The sequence below is a fragment of the Chiloscyllium punctatum genome, chromosome 50 (genome assembly GCF_047496795.1).
Source record: "Chiloscyllium punctatum isolate Juve2018m chromosome 50, sChiPun1.3, whole genome shotgun sequence".
Lineage (NCBI taxonomy): Eukaryota > Metazoa > Chordata > Chondrichthyes > Orectolobiformes > Hemiscylliidae > Chiloscyllium > Chiloscyllium punctatum.
Genome location: NC_092788.1, coordinates 46,794,969 through 46,801,415, shown reverse-complemented (window position 1 = coordinate 46,801,415; position 6,447 = coordinate 46,794,969). Strand labels below are relative to the sequence as shown.

Below are 6,447 nucleotides of genomic sequence, written 5' to 3'. Positions count from 1 at the left end.
TCACAGATATCCCCACCCTTACTGATGGAGGGGTCTTACACATCCATGCAACAGACAAGACAACAGCATTTGCAGCAATCTTCAGCCAGCAGTGCCAATTAGTCCCTGACATCATAGACGTGAATCAACTTGGTTGAAAACTTATTTCAAATCAGATCAAGAAATGGAGAAGCAGTATAAAGGCTGTTGGCCCTGCCAGCATTGTGGCAATAATACTGATGGCTGTGCTCCAGAAATTGCTGCCCACCAAGACAAGTCCAGCACTGGCACCTACTGACATTGTGGAACATTTCCCAGGGATGTTCAACACAAAAACTCAGGACAGATCCAACGCAGCCAGTTTCCCTCCATCAGTCGACACTCGCTTAGCAGTGAAGTGATGGAAGGTGTCATCAACAGTGCTGTCAAGCAGCTGCTCAGCAATAACCTTCTGTGACACCCAGTTTGGGTTCTGCCAGGACCACTCAGATCCTGGTCTTGTTACAGACGTGGTTCACAAACTGACAAACAGCTGAATTCCAGAGGTGAGGTGAGGGTGATAGCCCAGTCCCACTCCAAGACCACTATTTCGACTTCAGTGATATCACCGGACCTCACCACAGTCTCAGCTCATTTACTGAAACACTGATTCATTCATTTTGTTAACTCTAGATTTCCTTACCTAAACCCACTCCTGGCCAGCATCCCACAATCACCCTCCCTATAATCTCCAGAATATTGAAAACTATCGCCCAAGTGCTCACTTGTACCAGAACTTGCTGATACATCAAAATGCTCCCATTTATAAGCAACAGCAATTTACTTTCACACCCTTTGTTTAATTCCTGGCTGTAATCATTCCTATCTTCCTGCACCACACACCCTTTTAAATCTCAATAACTCATTTTAGTTCAGACTCCCAATGATGTGTTTATTTTTTAGTTCAGCTGTGTGACTGTTTCTATAGATTCCAAGGCAACACGGTCTGGAATTCCTACCCTAACCCTCTAAGATCTGCTTTCTTCCTTTAAGTCGTTCCTGAAAAAATGTTTATTTCGCAAAAGTTTTGGTCACCGGACATAATATTCTCCATCTGTGGCCTTATGTCAAAAGTTCAATATTTTTGTGAAATTAAAAACGTGTTGATTTGTACAGATATCTTTAACTCTGCACTATCTCTGAGTGAATAATCTGTAATGTCTCCTACCCAACCACGTTGTGGGAGCACCTTCACCATACCAACTGCAGCAGTACAAGGAAGTCAAACATCACCTTCTCAACAGGCAACAGAGCTTTGGCCTTGATCACTGGTATCTGTGGAAGGAGAAATACACATCACGTTTCAGGGAGTGCAATATGATTTACAGGGAATGAAAATGGTGCAGAATTTGACTGTCAGAAATGGAAGGAAAATCCACTCATTTATTGGAAATAAGAACTCTTGACTGTCAAAGATATTGTGGAAAAAATAACCTGATAATGGAGCATATGGTCAGGAGCCAGGCAGCAGGGGACAATTCATTTACAAAGAGGTCTGTGATCGTAATAGTAAAATACTACACCGAGCAAAAATACACACGAGAGACTGAGGAAGCTAGATAACAAACAAATGGACATCAAGGAGCCCGGAGATTAATCAGAGCAACGTTCACTTTTATGATCCCACAGTCAGAGGTGTCTAGCACAGAAACAGACTCTTCGGTCCAACCTATCCATGCCAACCAGATATTCTAAACTAATCTATTCTCATTTGCCAGCACTTGGCCAACATTCCTGTGAACCCTTCCTATTCAAATGCCTTTGAAATGTGACAATTTTAGTTGTCCTTTAGGCTCCTTTTGAATTCCCCCCTCACCTCACCCTAAACCTATATCCTCCAGTTCTGGGTTCCACCAACCTTTGTCTATTTATGCTATCCATGTCCCTCACGACTTTTTAAGCCTCTTCAACATCACACCTCAGCCTATGACACTCCAGGGAAAATGACCCCAGCCTATTATGCCTCTCCCTGCAGCTCAAATCCTCCAACCCTGGTAACATCCTTGAAAATCAATTCTCAAACCTTTCAAGTTTCGGTGCCTCTTTCTGAAAGGAGGGAGACCAGAACTGCACAAAATATTCCAAAAGTGACCAAACCAATGTCCTGTCCATCTCCTCTACTCAATGCTCTGACCAATAAAGGGAAACATACCAAATGCCTTCTTCACTGTCCTATCTATCTGCGACTCTACTTTCAAGGAACTATGAACCTGCATTCCAAGGTCTCTTTGTTCAGCAAGATTCTCCAAGATCTTACAATTTAGTGTGTGAGTCCTGCTCTGATTTGCTTTTCTAAAATGCAGCACCTCACTTTATCTGAATTAAACCCTATCTGCCACTCCCCAGCCCATTGATCCATCCGATCAATATCCCATTGTATCCTGAGACAACCTTTATCACTGTCCACAATACCAATAATTTTGGTGTCACCTGCAAACTTACTAACTGTACCGCCTCTATTCACATTCAAATCATTGAAACGAATGACAAAACAAATCAAGAAAAAAATCCATTTCTCTGGGTGTGAATATGCTCTATGTTAATCCTTTCCTTTGTCTCTCTACTAGAGAAGGCTGCACATGCGTCCCGCTGAACTTTGCCCCCTACAAAGCTGGCGGCTGCACGTGTCCAGTGAATCTTTGCCCCGAATAAAGATGGTGGCACTTACTCGAGTCAATCGCTAGATGAGGCATTTTCCCGTGTACTGTAAACGGGACTGTTTCAAATTTGTAGTTTCCGATGAGCACCAAATGTCTGTAAACCCTCTCACCCCATACCAACACCATTTCCCTCCCGCTTGCTGCTGTTTATTTCTATCTTTACCAACAGCTCTCTGTCCACACATCCCGAACCGACCGCGAGGATGATCACGTGGTATAGTCTAGTCCCGCCCCGCATTCATCCTGATTGATCGGAGGACCAACTGCCCCGCCAGGTCCTCCAGCGCTGTCCCTGCCTTTCCATTGGTCCGCCTCTGACATCAATCACCCGGGACCCATTGTTGGCTGGAGCATACGGATTGCGTCGTGGCTTTTGTTGCTGTTCATGAGTTACAAGAGTTAAACATGACACAACAGCATCTCAAAACCACCTGATGAAGAACCAGCAAATCTAGTGCTTCCAAATAATATTTTTGACCAATAACCTGGTGTTCTGTGAATTTTACTTTTGTCCATCCCAATCCAACACCTCCAAGTCACGAATGAGGGAGAGATAACGTAAGAAGTAGGAACAGGAGAAGGCCGTTCTGCCCTTCGAGCCTGCTCTGCCATTCAATAAGATCATGGCTGATCATTTCGTGAACACAGAACCATTTACCCACGTTCTCACCGTGTCCATTAATTAATTACGTTTTTAAAAAATCTAACCTAGCTTTAAAAACATTTTCTGAACTAGCATCAACTACTTCCCTGGGCAATGAATTCCATCGAGGTCAAAAAGTTCCTGCTCAATTCAGTCTTAAATTTGCTGCCTCTAATCTTGCGGTGATGCTCTCTTGTCCTGGCTTCACTTGCCAGTGGAAACATCTCTCTATTTCTATTTTATCCATTCCATTCATTATTTTATATCTTTCCATTCTTCTGAATTCCAATGAATATAATCCCAATCTACTCAGTCTCTCTTAAGCCAAACCCCTCAACTCCGGGATCAACCTAGTTAACCTCCTCTGCACCCCCTCTCGTGCCAGTACATCCTTTCTCAAGTAAGAAGACAACAACTACATGCAGTACTCCAGGTGTGGCCTCACCAGCACTCAAATAGAGCTGGAACATAACCTCTGCCTTTAAACACATTCCTTTCAGCAACGAAGGACAAAATTCCATTTGCTTTCTGAACTGATTGTTGTACCTAGTGACCAACCTTCATGCAGAAGGATGCTCAGGTCACTCTGCAGAGCAAATGATGCAAATTTTTAACATTCAAGTGATTTTATTTTTAAATGTTATTACAACCAAAGAGTATAAACTTTATATTTACAAACATTCTATTTAATTTCACAGACCATTACCCACTCACTCAATGTATCTATGTTGTTCTGCAAAGTTTCACAGTCCTCCGCTCACTTTGTCCTGCTAATCATCTTAGTGTCACATGCAAACTTTGACACCCTACATGTAGTTCCAACTCCAAATCATCTGTATCAGTTGTAAATAATTGCAGTCCCAACACTGATCCCTGAGGCACACGACATGTCAATGTTTGTCAGCCAGAATACTACTCATTTGTCCCCAACAGTTTGCTTCCTATTAGTTTACCAATCTTCTATCCATGCTAATACTCTACCGCTAATGCCATGCGCCCTTATATTGTGCAACAGCCTCTTGCACAGCACCTTGTTGATGGTCTTTTGGAAATCCAGGTACACCACATCCACTGGGTCCCCGTTGTCTACCTTGCTTGAAATGTCTTCATAGAATTCCAAAAGATTGGTCAAGCATGACCTGCCCTTCATGAACCCATACTGCATCTGTACAATGGGACAATTTCTATCGAGATTCCCTGTTATTTCTTCCTTGATAATAGACCCAAGCATCTTTCCCACTACAGAGAATAAACTAACTGGTATATAATTCCCCACTTTTTGTACACCTCCTTTTTAAAACAGTGGTGTCACTTTTGCTGTTTTCCAGTCTGCTGGGACTGCCACAGAGTCCAGTGAATTTTAGAAAATTACTGCCAGTGCATTTGATATTTTTCATGGCATCTCTTTTAGTACCCTGGGAGGCATTCCATCAGGGTCAGAAGACTTTTCTATCGTTAGCTTAATTACCTCCAAACAGTCTGAAACTAGCTGTTCCGTAATAATGATAGTTTCCAAATCCTCACCTACCTTTGTCTCTTTGCTAGTTACTGGAAAGATATTAGTATCCTCCACTGTGATATCCCATAACTAAATGCTTCTTCTCATTTTCCAAAGGACCAACATTTACTTTAGCCATTCTTTTCTCATTATATATATTTATATAAACTTTTGCTCTCTGTCTTAATAGTCTGTGCTAGTTTATTTTTCTCATGTTCTATATTACTTTTCTTTATAGCTCTTTTGTGGCTTTCAGTTGACCTTTAACGTTTTCCCAGTTCTAGTTTCATGCTGTTTTTGGCCACTTTGTACACCTTCTCTTTCAATTTGATTTTCCAGAATAGCAACCCGATTCTCCCAGCATTTCACATACTCTTTCTTCTTGCGACGGCACTCTCGAGCTGCTCCCCTGTTTTTCATGAGGCAGATTTCACATTTCTGAGTGGTTTCTTCAGCATTCTGGGACTGGCTTTGCAGGACTGGTGAAGATGCCATAAACATTCCCTGGCCAGCAGTGGAGTTCGGAGTTGTACGGATCTTATAGGTTTGGACATCTTCAGCAGCACCTCGTACAAGCACTTGGCTGCCTGGCACAGAAGGGCTTATGCCCAAAACGTCGATTCTCCTGTTCCTTGGATGCTGCCTGATTCCTGAAGAAGGGCTTATGCCCGAAACATCAATTCTCCTGTTGCTTGGATGCTACCTGACCTGCTGCGCTTTTCCAGCAACACATTTTCAACAAAGATTTGCTGTCCATCAAGGGTCTGTGCATACTGTACAATGGCTGCTCCAACCTTGGCTGTAGGTGCGTTGGTCATTGTTAGTGTCTGGAGTCCTTGCACTCCGTCTGAACAATTGTTGGCCAGCTGAATTGCTCCCCCGCTGTGTGATAGCAATGTATTGTCTGCTGATCGTCTGATAGATGGGTGTCTGCATCGTCATTGGAGTAACAGTTGAGACAGACTCTTCTGCTGATTTTTCCTCATCAATTTCTTGGCACACCAGGGGATCAGAAGAAAGTTCATTCAGGAATTTCCTGAATGAAGGCCGTCTCGATAGAACTTCTCTATGTTTCTGAGAGTCAGTCATGCTATCCACAGATTGCTTGGAGTCCTCACATTCAGATATAGTAGAGATCTGAACAGTCTGAACTGGACGGGACTGTATGACTGAGGACTGAGCTGCTTGGATAACTCCTTGCACTTGAACAGTCTGCCCATTCGGCAAATGCACTGAAGTTACTGCTGGACTTGTCGTTGATTGGATCCCAGGCATGGTTACCTGCGTGGTCATGTTATATATTAATTATCCGGATGAAGGGACTGGGGGCATTCGAGCGAAGTTTGCCAATGATACGAAGTTAGATGGACAGGCAGGTAGTACTGAGGAGAGTGGTCCAGGAAATGGCTGATTAAATTCAACGTGAACAAATGCGAGGTCTTGCACTTTGGAAAAAAGAATACAAGCATGGACTACCTTGTAAACGGTGAGAAAATTCATAAAGCCAAAGTACAAAGGGATCTGGGAGTGCTAGTCGAGGATTCTCTAAAGGTAAACATGCAGGTTGAGTCCATGATTAAGAAAGCGAATGCAATGTTGTCATTTATCTCAAGAGGGTTGGAATATAA

General features: G+C 43.0%; 1 pseudogene; it reads right to left on the bottom strand.

Annotated features, from left to right (window-relative positions):
- Positions 1-3,817: 3,817 nt before the first annotated feature.
- Positions 3,818-6,094, bottom strand: LOC140470048 (cyclic AMP-responsive element-binding protein 1 pseudogene; annotated as a pseudogene).
- Positions 6,095-6,447: the final 353 nt, after the last annotated feature.